Raw genomic sequence first — 18,928 nt, forward strand, 5'->3', positions numbered from 1 at the left:
TTGTGAAAATAAATGAAGACCAAGTGAGAAGGACAAGCTATTTATTCAGAGCTTGCTCTAGCAAGGGAGTCAGCTACCAACACTTGAATTTTGGCAGAGATTCAAAGGCTGGCAGAGAAGTGGAAAAGTTTATGGTGGGAGACAGAGGGGGCTTCAGGCATGCCCAGATTGCATAGGAGAGTTGCAGGTGGGGTGATTAGAAGTGGGGCATCCTATATGACTGGTTGCAGTGTATATTTGGCTTTCTCTGGCTGGACTTTAAGTTGGAAGTAGAGATAATAACTAGGGAAGCTGTCAGTTGTTAATCAAGTTCTGTACATTTGAGGCTGACTGTTGCAGAGGTTATTGTTTATTTCCTGCATTGTTACTGGAAATAGCAGTCTGACTTCCCAAGAATCTAGCATATAACAGACCCGCTTTCTTGGCAGTCATGGTAGGTAAGAGGGTTGGTTTCCTGGGCGGGTTGCCTCAGGTTGTGGGTCAAAGTCCATTGTAAATATGGTCTGGCCATTCTCCATGTATTCACAAAAAAATAAAAACTTGACCCTTAATGTGCAAAGAAATAAAAACTTCGCCCTTGCCTTACCCCATATAAAAAAAATTAAAAGGGATCATAAACATGAATGTAAAAACTAAAGCTGTAAAATTTCTAGGAGGATACATTTGTGACCTTGATTTGGGCAAAGATTTCTTAAATAGGATATATAAACACTAACGATAAAAGAAAAAAGTTCATAAATTCTACTTGAAATGCTTCTCTTCAAAAGACATAGTTAATAAAAGCAAATCACAGACTAGGGAAACTATTTGTAAAACACACATCTGATTTATATCTAGATATATACATTTTTACAACCAATGATAAACAGATAACCCAAAATGAAAAAATATTTTAAATGATTCTTCAACAAGGAAGATATACAGATGGCAAATAAGTACATGAAGAGATGTTCAACGTCATTAGGGAAATGCAAATTAAAACCACAGCACAATGCCATTTGGACATGCGTGCTAAGTCACTTCAGTCGTGTCCAACTCTGCGACGCTATGGACAATAGCCCTCCAGGTTCCTCTGTCCATGGGATTCTCCAGGCCTGAACACTGGAGTGGGTTCCCATGCTCTCCTCCACGGGATCTTCTCGACCCAGAGATCCAACCTGTGTCTCCTGTGTCTCCTTTGACTCCTGCATTGCAGGCGAATTATTTTCCTCTGAGCCACCAGGCAAGCCCAGTGCAGTGCCACCGTATACAAATTAGAACGGCTAAAATTTGAATGCAAAACCGGTAATACCAAGTGCTGGCAAGGATGTGGAGATAAGAACTTACATCCATTGCTGCTGAAATACAAAATAGCATAGGCTCTTTGGAAAAGAGTTCTGCAGTTTCCTATGAAGTAAAATATACACTTAAGGTTCAGTTCAGTTCAGTTGCTCAGTCATGTCTGACTCTTTGTGACCCCATGGCCAGGCTTCCCTGTCCAGCACCAACTCCCTGAGCTTGCTGAAACTCATGTCCATCGAGCCAGTGATGCCATCCAACCATCTCATCCTCTGTTGTCCCCTTCTCCTCCTGCCTTCAATATTTCCCAGAATCAGGGTCTTTTCCAATGAATCAATTATACGAATCAGGTGGCCAAAGTATTGGAGCTTCAGCTTCAGCATCAGTCCTTCCAATGTATATCCAGGACTGATTTCCTTTAGGATGGACTGGTTTGACCTCCTTGCAGTCCAAGGGACTCTCAAAGAGTCTTTTCCAGCACCACAGTTCAAAAGCATCAGTTCTTTGGCACTCAGCTATCTTTCTGGTCCAACTCTCAATACACTTAATACACTTAAGGTATTCACCAGCAATCTAGGTATTTAGCCAAGAGAAATGGAAATATGTGTCCACACAAAGACCAATGAAAGAGAAATGGAAAGACCATACAAAGATCAGTGCATGAATGTTTATTGCAGCTTTAATTTAGAAGAGTCAAACGCTGGAGCAAAGTCTAACATCCCTTAGCTGGTACATAGACAAACCAACCGTGGTGCTCCCATATAGCAGAATAGTCCTCTGGAGGGAAAGGAACGTGAATGACTCTCAAAAGCTTACACTCAGTGAAAGAGAGAATACAGACTCGAGAGCCCACATGTTGTATGACTCCATTTCTATGACATCCTGGAAAAGGCAAAATTGTAGGGCCAGAAATAAGATCAGTTCCTGCCAGTGGTTAGAAAGGGGGAGAGTTCTTACTACAGGGGGACATGAAGAAGCATTTAGGAAGGGATGGAACTGCTCTGTCTTTAATCTGTGACTTACACCGCTATATACATTGGTCAAAACTCATTGGACAGTACACAGAAAAGAGTGACTTATCCTCTCTATAAATTATAACTTTTTAGGAATATTGCTTTGGTGTGATGGCAAAGGAGCTTCTTCATCAAGATTCCCTGAAACTGAGCAGATTTTCATCCCCAGTCAATCGAGTGGAGCACAACCTAGTTTTTCCCGAATGTCCCAAATCCATCTATACACCTTCTGTGGGGTAGAATAAATGAAGGGGTGGAGTGTTTGGGGGAAATCCCTCCTCCCGAAGACAAAAGGAGCAGGGGCAAGGCTGTCTCCTCCACCACCACCCCGTCTCCTTTCTGTGCTTGATTCTGAAGCAGCACATTTTAATAGAAGCTTCCCACTCTCATTGCTGTTGAGCGTGTTGAATGTCATGAAAGACAAACTCCTAAACCAAAATTTGAGCAATCCTTGGATTTTACCCATAGGGATGAGGTAATCACTAGTGAAGGTGAGGGTTTTGGAGTCCAGCTCTGCCCCTTACCAGCCTTGCCCACCTGACCTTAACCTCAGCCCTCCTCCCTTATCATGAAGAAATCCTAGTTGCTACTTCATGTGCTCTTGGTAAAGAATAAAGAAGAAATTCACAGAAAACACTTAGGACAGTGCCTCGCCCTAATAAACTCTTGATGAATGGCAACTATATTTTATTGTCTATTGCTCAAAGATATGGCATCTCAGCAACCACTTTGAGTGTTCACCAATGGATGAATGGATAAAGAAAATCTAGTGTATACACATGCATTTATACAATGGGATATTATTTAGCCTTATAAAAATGAAGGCAATCTTACTGTTTGCCATAACATGAATGAAACTTGAGGACATTTTGCTAAATTAAATAGGCAAGACAGAAAATAAAACACCTTATCACCTCATGTCTATATGGAATATTAAAAAAAAATGGTGAGATCACAGACACAGAGATCAGATTGTTGGTGGCCAGAGGTGGGGGCGGGAGGTAGGTGAAATGAGTGAAGACAGTCAAAGGGCACAAACCTCCAGTTATAAGATAAATAGGTCCTGGGATATAACATATAGCATGGCGACCACAATTAATCATACTGTATTGTATATTTGACAGTTGCTAAGAGAGTAAAAAGATTGAGGGCAGGAGGAGAAGGGGACGAGAGAGGATGAGACGGTTGGATGGCATCACCGACTCAATGGACACAAGTTTGGGTAAACTCCAGGAGTTGGTGATGGACAGGGAGGCCTGGTGTGTTGCAGTCCATGGGGTTGCAAAGAGTCGGACACAACTGAGCAACTGAACTGAACTGCAAAGAGTAAATCTTAAAAGTTCTCATCACAAGAAAAAAAAGAAAACAGTTTGTAACTATACGCGGTGTTAGATGTCAACTAGACCTGTGATCATTTTGCAATGTTGCATATGTGAAACCATTATTTGGTACATCTGTAACTAATAAAATGTCATATGTCAGCTAATGTCAATTTTAAAAAGAACACACACACCAGAATATAAAAATTAAAAAAAAAAAAAAAAGATGCAGAATCTCTCATATGCCAAATCTTTCTCAGGGAGATGTTCGAATTGAAGTCAGTGCTACAGGAAGCACAAACGTGGTTATGTAAAGGCGCGGAGTTCTAGTTCCTGTGGTCTGCCTTCCAGGTCAGCGTTTCCCCGGTCTCTCTTTTCTGTCTGCACCACTGCAGGGATGGAGGAGGCCTGTCCAGCCCCGCTGAGATCCTTCCCCAGGACTGACAGGCTCCATTCTGCGCCTGCCAACTCTGATTAAATTCCCGAGGCAATGCACGCCGCTCTGTAGGCCTTCGCATCCCAAGATCCCAGGACTCCCTAACATTTTAAGGACGGTGCTAGTTCTCTTGTGTTTCCTAAACAATCTTCGGATGGCATGACAGGTTACATTAGCAAAAGCCAAGACCCAGAGCAGCTGGCAGCAGCCTCACCTCTCCTGCACGTGCAGCAGGACCAAAGGCCAGCCCTGAACTGTGTTCTTTCCCAAAACCCACGGGCCCACAGACAGGCCTTTAAAGAGCTCAAACCTTCTTGGAATTTCTGTAACAAGTCTTCAGAGAGCTCCCCGTGAACTCTGAAAACTTCACTGAGAAAGCCTGACAGCTGCATAAAATTATATTTCGGAACTTTTAGTGCACAGTCTAACAGTTTGTGCGTAAAGTGCTTTTAAGACATTTTTGAATTGCCTAAAGAATGCCTTTTTTGTTGTTGTTAAAAGGTCTCCAGGGCCAACAAGGCTGCATGGTGTCAATCGCTCTGTTATTATCCAAGATGATAAAAATTCCTAGGTTTTCCTGAAATAGTTGGATAATATGATATGTGGCATTTGCTTCCAAACATACCAAATGCAGGGGTGGGGGACCAGTGAGTTAGGGGTGTTGATGAAATAATATTCCCCCTGGGAACCACTGAGCTGGAGTAGTGGGTGTGCTGCGAGTCATTTTCCATTTGATCTCTTACTTTTCCGTATGTTCAATATTTTCTGTAATTTTTATAAATTTTCTTATGACTTAAAATATAAGAAGCGACGTTTGGGGCAGAAAGGTGAGAATAAAGTATTATGATCTGGGATAATATCTTTATGTTAATTCTCAGTTATCCATAATAATAGGTATTTATGTGTATGAAAAATACTGCTGTGTCTTCTCCAGTCAGGAACTCAGGAATCAGGTCCTGGTGATCGGCGATGCTGTCTACCCAGAGGAGTTATTGCTCTTCAGTTGCTAAGTCATGTCCGACTATTTGTGAGCCCATACACTGCAGCATGCCAGGCTTCCCTGTCCTTCACTATCTCTCAGAGTTTGCTCAAGTTCATGTTCATTGAATCGGGGATGCTATCTAACCATCTCATCCTCTGCCACCCTCTTCTCCTTTTGCCTTCAATCTTTCCCAACATCGGGGTCTTTTCCAGTGAATCAGTTCTTCTCATCATGTGGCCAAAGTATTGGAGCTCCCACTTAACCATCAGTCCTTCCAATGGGTTTCATTTTATTTTTTAATTAATTTTCTTGTCATATAACTGCTTTACAATGTGTTAGCTTCTGCTGTACAAGAAAATGAGTCAGCCATATATATACATATACATCCGCCCCCTCTTTTTTGGATTTCCTTCCCACTTAGGTCACCACAGAGCTTGAGTAGAGATCCGGGTGCTACACAGTAGGTTCTCATTAGTTATCTGTTTTATACATAGTATCAGTAGTATATAGGCTTCTGATATGGGTGATAGCATCACGGACTCAGTGGACATGAATTTGAGCAAACTCCAGGAGATAGTTAAGGATAGAGGAGCCTGGCATGCTGCAGTGCAGACTCTTTGCTGGGGTCTCAAAGAGACAGACAGGCCTTAGGGACTGATCAACAACAACAATGCGTGATAGACTTCTGGAAGGATGCCCTGAGTTGTCCCCACACCAGCCTCAGCTTCTGCACGTGGTGATATACTACATGGCTTCTTCTTGGCCTTCTCATCCCAGGAGAACACCCTCCTGGCTCAAGAGTTCCCACTGAAGTGCTCCATTTCCAGCTGCCGTCCTTACTACCTTGTATCTCTAGGGAAATGCATACATCCTTGCCTCTTTAATAGCTGCTTCTACACTGCTCTCTCTTGTCCAAATAGCCTTCTGCCTTCAGAATTCCCCAGTTTCAAACACTGGGGGTGGGTGAAGCTCCCTCACATTTCTCTGACCCCATAAGAGCTGAACGGCTTTCAGGTTCAAACTCAGTACACATCCACCTGGAGAACAGATGGTTTCTTTCTTGCAGTCACCTCTGACACTCTCAGTGATGTCTTGAGGATCATGCCACCAGGTTAGGAGCTGGACAGTATTATTCCTCCCTACCCTCCCACATACAAACGGAAGGGAGAGGGCATTCCCTTATCAACTAATACCTCTCTACCTTGATGACTTGCTTCAACTATTCATTCGGTTTGAATTTCTAGTTTTCTCTTATAAAAAGTGGTAAAAATGGGAGATGGCTAGTATCAGATCCAACTGGGTTTTGGCAAGTCTTAAATGAATGTATGGGCACAGATTGCCCATTATTCTCTGCCTTGAGTCCTCAACTGAGACTCCAAGAGGATGGAAATTCTCAGTTAACATCTGTTCAACACAGTCTTGTGATTATTTGATGGATGTCTGTCTTCCCCCCTAGACTTTTTGTCTCCAAGGACTCCATGTTTGCTCACCATTGAATACCAAGATCAAACACTCAGTATCTGGCATATGATAGGAGCTCAATAAATATGTGATAAGGTGATGAATTAGAAGACCAGATCAGATTTACATCACTAACATTCCCTGGCTTGGAAAGTTGCGCAGAAGTAGATAAGGGAAAGATTCCCGATACCTGGCCACTGAGGCTTTCAGAATTGCCCGCATAGTCTTTGAAAAAAGTTAAGTACCTCCACCCAGTCTACTGGTGTGCAGATGCCATAGATCCAGTTAAGAACCCATGAGTAAAGAAGCATAAGAGAAATCTAAACAATATGGTAAGAGGGTTCAAGGGAAGGAGCATCAGGGAGGCTCTCTGGAGAATGTGATGTATACAGAGGACAAAAGCGAGGAGATGAAGAAAAGGACATTGGACAGACATGGCTAGCAGGGACTTGCAAGTCAGAGAAAGTGACATAAGCAAGGCTCTGAGGCTAAAAGCACAAGATTCCCACCCGAATCTAGAGCTGTGGGGAAGAGAAGAGGGGATCAGGAGAGTCAGGTGTGTAAGACAGACTGCCAGCTGAGCGTGTGGATGCAGGAACCTGGTCTTGTAAAGTCAGTGAGCCCTTAGGGCACATGGCTGAAGCGTTACGTGGGCCCATGGTGGGTCAGCCTGCCTAAATTCCTCATCTTCAAAAGAAGGATGATAAAATTAATCACCTTCAGAGGTTATGGTGAACTTCCCCAGTGGTCCAGTGGCTAAGAATCTGCCTGGCAATGCAGGGGACACTAGTTCGATCTCTGTTCCTAGAAGATCCAACGTGCCGTGGGGTAACTAAACCCCTGCATCACAATTACGGAAGCAATAAGAGAAGCCACTGCGATGAGACGCCCGTGCACCGCAGCTAAAGAAAAGCCCGTACACAGCCCCAAAGACCCAGTACAGCCAAAAATAAATGAATATTTTTTAAAAAGAGGTTAGGGTGAGGATTAAAGGAGAAAATGATGTAATGTCTTCACACATAAGCTGAGAAACTGAAAGTCATTCTGCCATCTCCAACTCTTTGCGACCTCATGGACTATACAGTCCATGGAATTCTCCAGGCCAGAATACTGGAGTGGGTAGCCTTTCTCTTCTGCAGGGGATCTGCAGGGGATCTTCCCTACCCAGGGATCAAACTCGGGTCTCCCACATTGCAGGCAGATTCTTAACCTGCTGAGCCACAAGGGAAGCCCTAGCACATAAGCTAGGATCTTCTTTTTAAAATAATTCTAATACCTAGAATCGACATATAGATATGTACGTATGTACGTATTCTCAGTATTGTGCCGAATTCACTGAGACCAGCAAGCAATGGGCAATTCTTCACAGCTTTGCTTTCAGTAAATCAGGTTGGTAGCTGGAAACTGGTTCTGATGGGAATATTTACACCAAGGAAATTGACAAAACTACCAATCTGAGCCATTTTCTTGAGAGCTGTTTCACCAGCACACTGTGAAATGCTGCATGAACATTGATTGGACTGGTCTAGATTGAACTGAATTCAGCTGAAAAGTGAGTTAAGCCACAGGGAAAAAAAAAAATCACAAGCTGAAAGGGAAAAAAAAAAATCTGCCTTTGAAAGACAGAATAAGACCTTGGCCTGAGCATGGGTGGCAGGTGAAAATAGAACCCCTCTTCTTACCCTCAGTCACTCTCTCCTCCATGGCTCATCAGTAAAGAATCCGCCTGTCAACACAGGAGACTTGCAGGAAGCCTGGGTTCAGTCCCTGGGTCGAGAAAATCCCCTGTAGAAGGAACTGGCAACTCACTCCAGTATTCTTGCCTGGAAAATCCCATGGACAGAGGAGCCTGGTGGGCTGTTGCCCATGGGGGTCGCAAACAGTCAAACACAACTTAGCAACTAAACAACAACAACCGTACTCCCTTCAGCATATTTTTCTACCCATCATTTGTTTGCCTCTGTCTCTAAAATTAGAGTGAGAATAGCTGAGTGAAATAGGCAGTAACAAGCTTTAATTCTGTCAAGGTCTGAACACTAGGAGATTATTTCAAAGAATTGTTCTCTCTGTGAAGAAGCATAAATCCAGGAAAACAGATTATAAAAATTTATCTGAGATGAAAAATAATGAAGAAAAAATCACATATTGCAGAATGGAAAAAAATACTGTGATTTTAATAATATAAGAAACCTTGCCATCAAACACTATAGGAAATTTAAGTAAATTATGAATGTTACAGAAAAGCAAATATGAACACCCATCAGTTCAGTTCAGTTCAGTCGCTCAGTCATGTTCGACTCTTTGGGACCCCATGAATCGCAGCATGCCAGGCCTCCCTGTCCATCACCAACTCCGGGAGTTCACTCAAACTCATGTCCATAGAGTCAGTGATGCCATCCATAAATTGTATCAAAACGTGGCCAAGCTAAAACAGAAAAATAAGAACACGACTATCCCTCTGGTAGTCAACAAATTCATCCATTTCTAAGCTATTTGGCAGAGGCAGTGTCAACACAAAGAGGAGTAAATGAGAAAAGCCCTCCAAGAAATCATCACTTACATGCACCCCAATGTTCATAGCAACGTTATATTGTTATTATAAACAATAACCAAAACATGGAAGCAACTCAAGTGCCCATCAACTGATGAATAGATAAAGACGTGGTGCATATGTACAATGGACTATTACTCAGCCATTAAAAATGAAGGAAATAATGCCATTGGTAGCACCATGGATGGACCTAGAAATGATCATATTAAGTAAATCAGAGAAAGACAAATATCATAGGATAGCACTTATTTAAATTTTTTTAAAATTAAAAAAATACAAATGAACTTATTTACAAAACAGAAGCAGGCAAAAAATAGAAACAAACTCACAGATAAAGAAAATAAACTTACGGCTATCAAAGGGGAAAGGAAGGGAAGGGAATAATTAGGAGTTTGGGATTAGCAGATACATACTCTTTTACATGAGGCTTTCTAAGTGGTGTGAATGGTAAAGAACCCGACTGCCATTGGAGGAGATGTAAGAGACATGTACTCATTTATATGCAGAGTACATCGTGTGAAACGCCTTGCTGGATGAGTCACAAGCTGGAATCAAGATTGCCGAGAGAAATGGCAACAATCTCAGATATGCAGATAATACCACTCTAACGGCAGAAAGTGAAGCAGACCTAAACAGCCTTTTGATGAGGGTGAAAGAGGAGAGCGAAAGCTGGCTTGAAGCTCAATACGCATAAAAGATCATGGCATCTGGTCCCATCACTTCATGGCAAATAGAAGGGGAGAAAGTGGAAGCAGTGACAGATTTTCTTTTCTTGGGCTCCAAAATCACTGTGGATGGTGACTGCAGCCATGAAATTAAAAGATACTTTCTCCTTGGCAGGAAGGCTGTGAAAACATAGACAGCATATTAAAAAGCAAAAATATCACTTTGCCAACAAATGTCCTTATAGTCAAAGGACATGATTTTTCCAGTGTTCATCAAAGATATGAGAGTTGGACCATAAAGAAGGCTGAGTGCCAAAGAATTGATTCTTTCAAATTGTAGTGCTAGAAAAGACTCTTGAGAGTCCCCTGGACTGCAAGGAAATCAAACCAGTCAATCCTAAAGGAAATCAACTCTGAATATTCATTGGAAAGACTGATGCTAAAACTGAAACTCCAATATTTTGGCCACCTGATGCGAAGAACTGACTCATTGGAAGAGTTTGAAGAAAACTCATGGGAAAGTTAAAAAAAAAAAAAAAAGGAGGAGGAGGAGGCGGCAGAGGATGAGATGGTTGGATAGCATCACCAACTCAATGGACATGAATTTGAGGAAACTCCAGGAGATAGTGGAGGACAAAGGAGCCTGGTATGCTGTAGTACATGGGGTCAAAAAGAGTCAGATACGACTTAGCAACTGAAAAACAACAACCACTTCACATAAAATGTTTTAATAAGTGGACAACAAGATCTTACTGTATAGTGCAGGGAACTATATTCAGTATCTTGTCAGAAACTATAAAGGAAAATATATGTATAACTGAGTCAATTTGCTGTATACCAGAAGCCAATCAGTTCAGTTGAGTTCAGTTCAGTCGCTCAGTCGTGTCTGACTCTTTGCGACCCCATGAATCGCAGCACGCCAGGCCTCCCTGTGCATCACCATCTCCCGGAGTTCACTCAGACTCATGTCCATCGAGTCAGTGATGCCATCCAGCCTTTTCATCCTTGGTCGTCCCCTTCTCCTCCTGCCCCCAATCCCTCCCAGAATTAGAGTCTTTTCCAATGAGTCAACTCTTCGCATGAGGTGGCCAAAGTACTGGAGCTTCAGCTTCAGCATCATTCCTTCCAAAGAAATCCCAGGGCTGATCTCCTTCAGAATGGTCTGGTTGGATCTCCTTGCAGTCCAAGGGACTCTCAAGAGTCTTCTCCAACACCACAGTTCAAAAGCATCAATTCTTTGGCACTCATCCTTCTTCACAGTCCAACTCTCACATCCATACATGACCACAGGAAAAACCATAGCCTTGACTAGACGGACCTTAGTAAATCAACTATAGTTCAATAGAAATAAAGTCATCACTTGTATACAAATGTATATATACATATCCACAGGCTGGCATTCTGGTAATTAAGATTATAAGGACTGAAATTCCAGTCCAGGTTTTTAGAAGGCCTCAGAGGGGAGTGTGGGGAGATTCCTTTAAGTTCAGATAGTCCGGATTTTCTTACATATGACAGTGATTTGTTTTGTGGTGCGACCCTAGGAGTGAAGTAATGAAAACATTCAGCCTCTAGATCTATGTGCCAATTCAAGTTCAAATATAGTCATGCCATTTTTTTCTTCCCATCGCTTTTCAGGTTTCCATTTGCTTTTATTAGTAGGTAGACTAGTCAAGGGACTTCCCAGGTAGCTCAGCTGATACAGAATCTGCCTACAATGCATGAGTCCCCAGTTCAACCCTTGGATCAGTACAATCCCCTGGAGAAGGGCATGGCAACCCACTCCAGTATTCTTGCCTGGAGAATCCCCATGGACAGAGGACCCTGGCAGGCTACAGTGGACTACAGTCCATGGGGTTGCAAAGAGTGGGACACTACTGAGTGACTAAGTTCACACATACACTAGTCAAGATCTAAATCCTCTCCCTCCGTGAACAATTTAAGAAGTCTAGGGGCTTTCTTGGTTTGAATGGGGTCATTTCTACTTCTAACTCAGGCAGAAAGTGAGAAAAAAAAAAACCTCTGATGGTCCACTTGCCTTGTTGTTTCAGCTTCTACCAAACTGCCTCACTCTGTGCAGAGTCTGGTGGATGCTTGTCTGTTTGCAGGAGATGTTCTAGCTGACATTATTACTCACTCACCAGGCTTCAATATAATGACCCTCTTAATTCACCGTGGTGTGTTCAACCACTGTTTCCTAAAGAAGAGCCGCCATGACAGAATGACTGAAGACAGATGAACAGTCAGCCTCATCCACGTATTCTTCCAAAACCAGCCAACTACAACTCCTTTCGGCTTTTTGGCCCAGATTCCCACATACCACCAGTTCAGTTGTATCCTCTGGTCCACAGTGTCCTTTCTTCACCGCAGACTTTGGATCAGGCCAATCCTGTCGTCCATGACTACTCTTTAAATTTGCATCATGGAGAGAAGGAACTGGGCCCTTGATTCCTTCCTTTCCAAGTAAACACCCTTGATTCCTTCCTTTCCTGAAGGCTGTGGAGGCTTTAAGTAAACAATCTCAACCCCTCTCCTTCCAAGGGTCCCTGAGAGGCAAGTCTTCATCAAGCCACTATCAAGTCATCCCTTTATGCACTAACAGGGTCACCCGAGGGACTTCTGTCAATAACAAGTATCTCCTTCCAAGCGACCTGTATCTCTACCTGCATGTATGCTGAAGCTGATATTAGTTTTTAAGTTCCACCTTATTAATCATGAGATGAAACAATTTTAAAAACTATGAGAAAACTTAGGAATAATCAAACACAACCATCTTATTTTGAGGATGAGAAAAATAAACCCAGGGATTCTCTCTGATTAACAAAAACTCTGCCTCATGTCTGTGCTCAAGGCATTGGTTTTGTGACCCTATGTTAGCACTCAGATTTTGCACAACCAACAAATTCAAAAGACTATTTTTTTCAGATTGTGGGGTGATGGTGGATGTGCATGTTTGCTTAGTCACTCAGTCATGTCCGACTCTTTGAGACCTCAAAGACCTTAGCCTGTCAGGCTCCTCTGTCCATGGGGTTCTCCAGACAAGAATCTTGGAGCATGTTGCCATTCCCTTCTCCAGGGGATCTTTCCAACCTGGGGATTGAACCCATATCTCCTGCGTCTCCTGCATTGCTGGCAGATTCTTTACCCACTGAGCAATTAACCCAAATGTAAGAGGACAGATAGCCAAGGCAAAATAAACCTTCTCAGAGTAAGGAGCCCACCAGTCTTCTTGGTCAAATTTGTGACTTGTGCCCACTTCCCCAACCCGAAGTACTTCTTCCAGTTTGCATTCTAAGTAGCTTGAAAAGTAGAGTGGGAAAAACAAGATAAAAAACAAAATTTTTCGGTGACTTATTTTCTATAAATGCCATCATAAATTACATACTACGGAACAAAGACTATTCGTCTTCTAAAAATACCCAGTCATTTATCCATTCAGCAGAGAACAAAGAAAACAGCAGCATAGGATTCATCCCCCTCTTTCATTTTGCAGTGTGCAGAATGAGGGACCATTTTCCTGCCGTATTTACCCAGACTAGGGACCACTCCCCTTGCTATCCCAGGAGACACAAGCCAAGTCCAGAATCTGAAGATTCTACATTGAAAATGCTCAAATAGGACATAACTGTTCTAAGTTAACAACTAATTTCCAGTCAGTGAGTAATTTTTTTCCTGAAACATCCACTCGGTGGAAAACAAATGAAGAGGGGAAAAAATTAAGTAAACAAATCTGAAAACGAGGCCACGACACACAAGAGATGGAGGCGCCTCTACACCTAACGGGCGAGAGAAGACGGCGCTCCCAGGTTTATATCAAACAAAACCGTGGTTTCAACTGGCCCTGACTGAGCCTCACCCGATGAATGACTTCCAGTGCCTCTGTCTCTCTGGGACCAAAGGAGAGAATTATTTTTAGCACAACTATTTGAAAATCTCTGAGAACTTGGATCTATTTTTCTGTCTGGTACCAAAGCAAGATTTTCTCTGAGCTCTCATGAAAGATCCTCAGTCTATTGTGGATTTAGAATTCTGGAGCAACCCCCACCCCAGAGCAAGGTATGGTGTTTACTCTTTTTTTAGAATCTTGGCAGATGGCAGCTGCAACATCTTGTTTCATTAGGGTAGCTTTTAAGTTTATGAATCAAACAGCTCTGGGAGAAGAATCCATGAAACTGAAGACCTGGGTTCAAATTCCTGGTGTAGCACTAGCTTTGTGACTGCAGACAAGTCACCTGACTTCTCTGCACATGGCTTTTCTACCTGACCTACCAGGAGAGGGTCTTTGGGAAGACAGGGCTTCATGTGTCAAACAGACAACAAACTGTTTGACAAATGTCAGCACTGATTATTGCTGTAGCATCATTGCCTTTTATATAAAGCAGCCAGAGCTTTATGAATCGGAAGCTGCTGATAAGAATAAATATCGATTAACTCTTTTCCTCCACTCAACCCTTGTTGAGCCTCTGCAGTAGAGGCTCAACAAGGTTTTTGCCCTAAGGGTCAGTGATGGAGTTTACATTCTGGTGGAGAAAAGCCAATAGTCAGCCAACACGCCATGTGGCTGCGCGATCATGGAGGGTGGAGTAGAGACAGGAGAGGGAGGGGCTTCATGGTCAACAGAAGAAGGCAGTCTGAGAAGCAAAACCCAGGCCCCCAAGGCAGAGCTGAGGAAACACAGACAGAGGGCTCTAGGGTGTGAGCTCCTCAGTTCCCGTCCTGTCCGGCTCACAGCCCAGAGGAGGACACAGCCCACTGTTGTGAAATCCCTTCCCCTGTAAGCCAAGGATGCGTCTCGCTTTGGCAGCCATGCTTACCTATCCTAATGACTTCCAGGCAAAGCACATTTTCAAACTGAATTAGTAATCGAGCCCTTTGCCATGAAGCTGCGCTACAGTTTCCCTCACATGATGTCAGGAAGGAACCCAAGTATTCAGAGACAAAAGAGCTTGGTTCACATCCTACCTACCTGGGCTGGTTTTAGGGCTGTGTGCACTTGAGCCCCCAGGCTCTCCATGTGGTTGCAAATGGCAGAGTTTCCTTTTTTGTGGCTGAATAATATTACCCTGTATATTCTATATATTTCCTTTCTTCATTCATATCTTTCCCTTATCCATTCATCTGTCAATGGAAACCGGTGGCACCCATGTCTTGGCTAGTGTGAATGATGCTGCTGTGAATCCTGGGGTGGATATACTTTTTGAATTAGATTTTTTGTAGGAATTCAGATATCTCGTCAAGGTAATGATTTTCATTTCCTTCAGATATATCCCCCAAAAGTGGGCTTGCTGAGTCATATGGTAGTTCTCATTTTAATTTCTTGAGGAATCTCCATACTGTCTCTTCTAATGGCTATACAAGTTCATATTCTCATCAAGGTTCTCACTCCTTGTTTTCTCTTTTCGATGACAATCATTCTAATAGATGTGATGACTCGATGTGTTTCTGATCTGCATTTTCCCGATGACTGGTGACGCTGAGCATCTTTCATGTATCCGCCGTCCATTCACATGTCTTCTTTGGGAAAAACCAACTGCCTATTCAGATCCTTTGCTCATTTTTAATTGGATTATTTGGTTTTTACTATTGAATTATATGAGCTCATTGTGTATTTTGGATATTAACCCCTTATCAGATACATGATTGGCAAATATTTTCTCTCCCATATTTGCCTCTTCATTTTGTTTGTCATTTCTTTTGCTGTGCAGAAACTTTTTAATTTGATGTAGTCCCATTTGTTTATTTTGGCTGTTGTTGCTTATGCTTTTGGTACTATATCCCCAAAACTGTTGCCAAGACCAGTGTTACTGTGCTTTTTTCCTATGTGTTCTTCCAGAGGTTTTATGATGTTCGGCCTTACATTTAAGTCTTTAACCCATTTTGAGTTATTTTTCTGAGTGATGTGAGACACGATTCCAGTTTCTTTTCTGTTTTTTTTTTTTGGGGGGGGGGTGAGAATATCTAGTTTTTCCAACATCATTTATTACTGAAGAGACTACATTTTGCCTTGTGAGTATTCTTGGCTCCCATGTCAAGTATTAATTGACCATGTATGCATGAGTTTATTTTATTTTACAATAAAGGAAGACCATGCTATTTACAGAAAGATCTCCAACTGTGGACAGATGTTCCAAAAGTTGAAACTTTGCTCTAATTTATCCAGTGTTTTTCCAACATTTTACATAGCTAGTTTAACAAAAACAAAGGGTTCTATGACCAAGAAGGTTTGTAAAACACTGCATACTACATTCCTACATTACAGATCCAAAATGCACATTAACATGAAGGTTTTGAAATCTACAGTACCACAGAGTAATTTTTAAAATATATGTTTAAAAGAATTAAAGTTCTGTTACTTTGTAATCCTTAAGAAAAATTGCATAGAGAGTCATTTACAGTTAATACCCAGGACAGATCTGTTCAAATTAACAGTAGTTCCAGATTTTTAATTTTATAACTCCAAAGGAGCACAATAGTGGGGAAAAAATACATTTTAACACAAATTCTACATAAATTTACATAATTCAGTGCAATCTTTCACGATACTTTGTATGAGGAGTCAGTGCTAATATGTATAAGGTTTCCTTTTGTAGTTTTGAAAATGTTCTGAAGTAGATTGTGGTGTACATTGAATTGTATGTTTTAAATTGATCAGTTTTATGATGCTCACATTAAACCTCAAAAAACTTTGAAAATATTGTAATGTGTATAGAGTCATGACTCACATAGTTTTTTCTCATCCAAAATAACCAAATTCACTGCAAACCAATGGGTGAAGGGTGGATCATTTAATACAAAGTGTTGAAAATATAATGGTGCCTCCCTACCTCACACTTTTTATCAGAAAAATTTCCAGTAACTCAAATTTTAAACATGAAAAATGAAACAAAGATGAAGGAAATGGCAACACACTCCAGTATCCTTCCCTGGGAAATTCTGGTGGGAGCCTGGTGGGCTACAGTCCATGAGGTCGCAAAGAGCTGGACACAACTGAGCAACTAAAATTTTTATATATATAAATGAAACAAAAAGCTAAAAGAAAAGAAGAATTATTCTTGTTATCTTGAAATGGGAATGGCCTTCTAAGCATAGGAAATTAAACTTCAAAAAATACTTTCACAATAAAAAGATTTTTTAAAATACACAAATGAAGTGAAAACACAAACTAGGAAAAGCTATTGCTGCTCATGTTATAAACCCCATGCAAAGAAACATATATATAAATATCCATTGCACTATTGTTTGTAAAAGTGCAAGGATAAAAATATCCCAAATATTTATCAGTAGGTGACCTTTTAAATATAATACACCTTTATGATGGATATTCTATACCTACTAAAAGAAGAATGAGGCAGCTTATCTATATGCTGATATGGAAAGATCTCCAAGCTAGGTGAGAAAACAAGTTACAAGAATTTGCATACAGTACTTTTATAAGGGGCAGGACATAGAAGTCACAAGCAACAGGAATTGCCTCTAGAGAGGGAACCTAGATGTCTGGGAGACAGTGGGGAAGGAAAAGAGATTTCCTTTTTATTGTACATCACTTTTTTTTCAATTTTATGAAGGTGCATGCTTTAGCTATACAAAAAAATAAATATTTTTAAAACGCTAGACTATACACAATCAAAACAACTGAAGTCCTTTATCTGTATTTCTCAAACACTGTGAAAGGAACCCACAGACTCCAGGAATATTTCTTTAAGTCTTCTCTTTCCTCTTCCTTTTGTAATATTCTCATATTCTATAATTCCTCTCGTTTTTCTTCCCCCCAAAAATCACACCTCTCTCCTCTGCCCCAACCTGAGTTTTTTTTTGTGTGTGTGCCAAGCACTATTCTAGACATCAGTGGCTAAGGCAAAGATCCTTGCCCTCATGGAGTTTGCATTCTATCAGAAAGAGATATTAAAAATTTTTATAAATAAAAATTTTAATAAAATATTTCTTATAACAATCTATTGCTAATAATAAATAAAATAAGAATATTTAAGAATAATCTAATAATGATGAGAACAATGGACAAGAGAAATATTAGAGCAGCATGAGGCAGGTCAGGGAGTAGGAGATGGTTTGTGATGTTAGATAAGGAGATAGGTTTAATGAAAGGGAAGCATCTGAACAAAGACACAAGCAGATGAGGAGATGAGACACGTAGGCGTCCTGGAGAAGAGAGATCCAGACAGGGAAAGAGGCAATGTGAAGGTCCTATGGAAGAGCATAGCTGGTATCTTCGAGAAACATCAAGCAATACAGTTTGTGGTTGAAGCTGGGGGAATGGGAAGGAGAGTAGAAGAAGATGAGGTCAGAGAGGTAAGGAAAGTGGACAAGGTAGGTACATGTAGACCATGTACCACAAGGCTTTTGACTTTTAAATGAAGGACAATTACAAGGTAATCCCACAGTGTGTGTGTGGGTGTGTGGGTGGGTGTGTGGGTGGGTGTGTGTGTGTGTGTGTGTGTGTGTGTGTGTGTGTTAGTCACTCAGTGGTGTCTGACTCTTTGCAACTGTAGCCTGCCAGGTTCCTTTGTCTCCGGAATTCTCCAGGCAAGAACACTGGAGTTAGTAGCCAGTCCCTTCTTCAGGGGGATCTTCCTGACCTAGGGATTGAAGCCAGGTCTCCTGCATTGCAGGTAGGTTCCTCACTGTCTGAGCTACCAGGGAAGCCCCTGTAGTTTTCTATTATAACCCACATTCCCTTGTTATCCTGATGACTCAAGTCCCAAGCCTTGAATAGGCACTCATCATCGTGTTATCATCATTCATCAGGTACCACAACTGTATTGCTCGATGTTTCTCAAAGATACCAGCTTTGCTCTGCCATAGGACCTTCACACTGCCTCTTCCCCCTGTCTGGATCAGTTTTAGTTTTCATTTATCCTTCCTTTGAGCACCGTGGTCTGGCTTGTTGCTTTTGCTGTTTTTAGTCAGTCAGTCATGTCTGACTCTTTGTGACCCCATGAACTGTAGCCCACCAGTCTCCTCTGTCCATGGGACTTTTGAGGCAAGAATACTGGAGCAGGTTGCCATTATCTTCTCCAGAGGTTCTTCCTCACCCAGGGATCAAATTCACATCTCCTGGGTCTCCTGCACTGGCAAGAGGATTCTTCACCATTGAGGAAATATTAATATCCTTTCTTCTGAGCACATCTTTAAAATGTCTACACCCTCTATCCATCCTAACCTCAACTCTGACCACATGCTTCTCCATAGACTGATCCCCAATGAT

The 18,928-nt window shown here is 41.7% G+C and overlaps 1 protein-coding gene across 5 annotated transcripts in view; it reads left to right on the forward strand.

Moving 5' to 3' along the window:
- C1QTNF7 (C1q and TNF related 7) overlaps positions 1-18,928 on the forward strand; it is a 125,334-nt gene that overhangs the window by 95,417 nt on the left and 10,989 nt on the right. The window contains exon 1 of one of the 5 annotated variants that reach the window (XM_004009999.6): positions 13,455-13,761. The exons of the other annotated variants lie outside the window; for them this stretch is intronic. The gene's annotated coding sequence lies outside the window, so the exon portion shown is untranslated. Of the gene's footprint in view, positions 1-13,454; positions 13,762-18,928 lie in introns of those variants that run through there. 5 annotated transcript variants of the gene reach the window in all.

Source organism: Ovis aries, chromosome 6, assembly GCF_016772045.2.
Source record: "Ovis aries strain OAR_USU_Benz2616 breed Rambouillet chromosome 6, ARS-UI_Ramb_v3.0, whole genome shotgun sequence".
Lineage (NCBI taxonomy): Eukaryota > Metazoa > Chordata > Mammalia > Artiodactyla > Bovidae > Ovis > Ovis aries.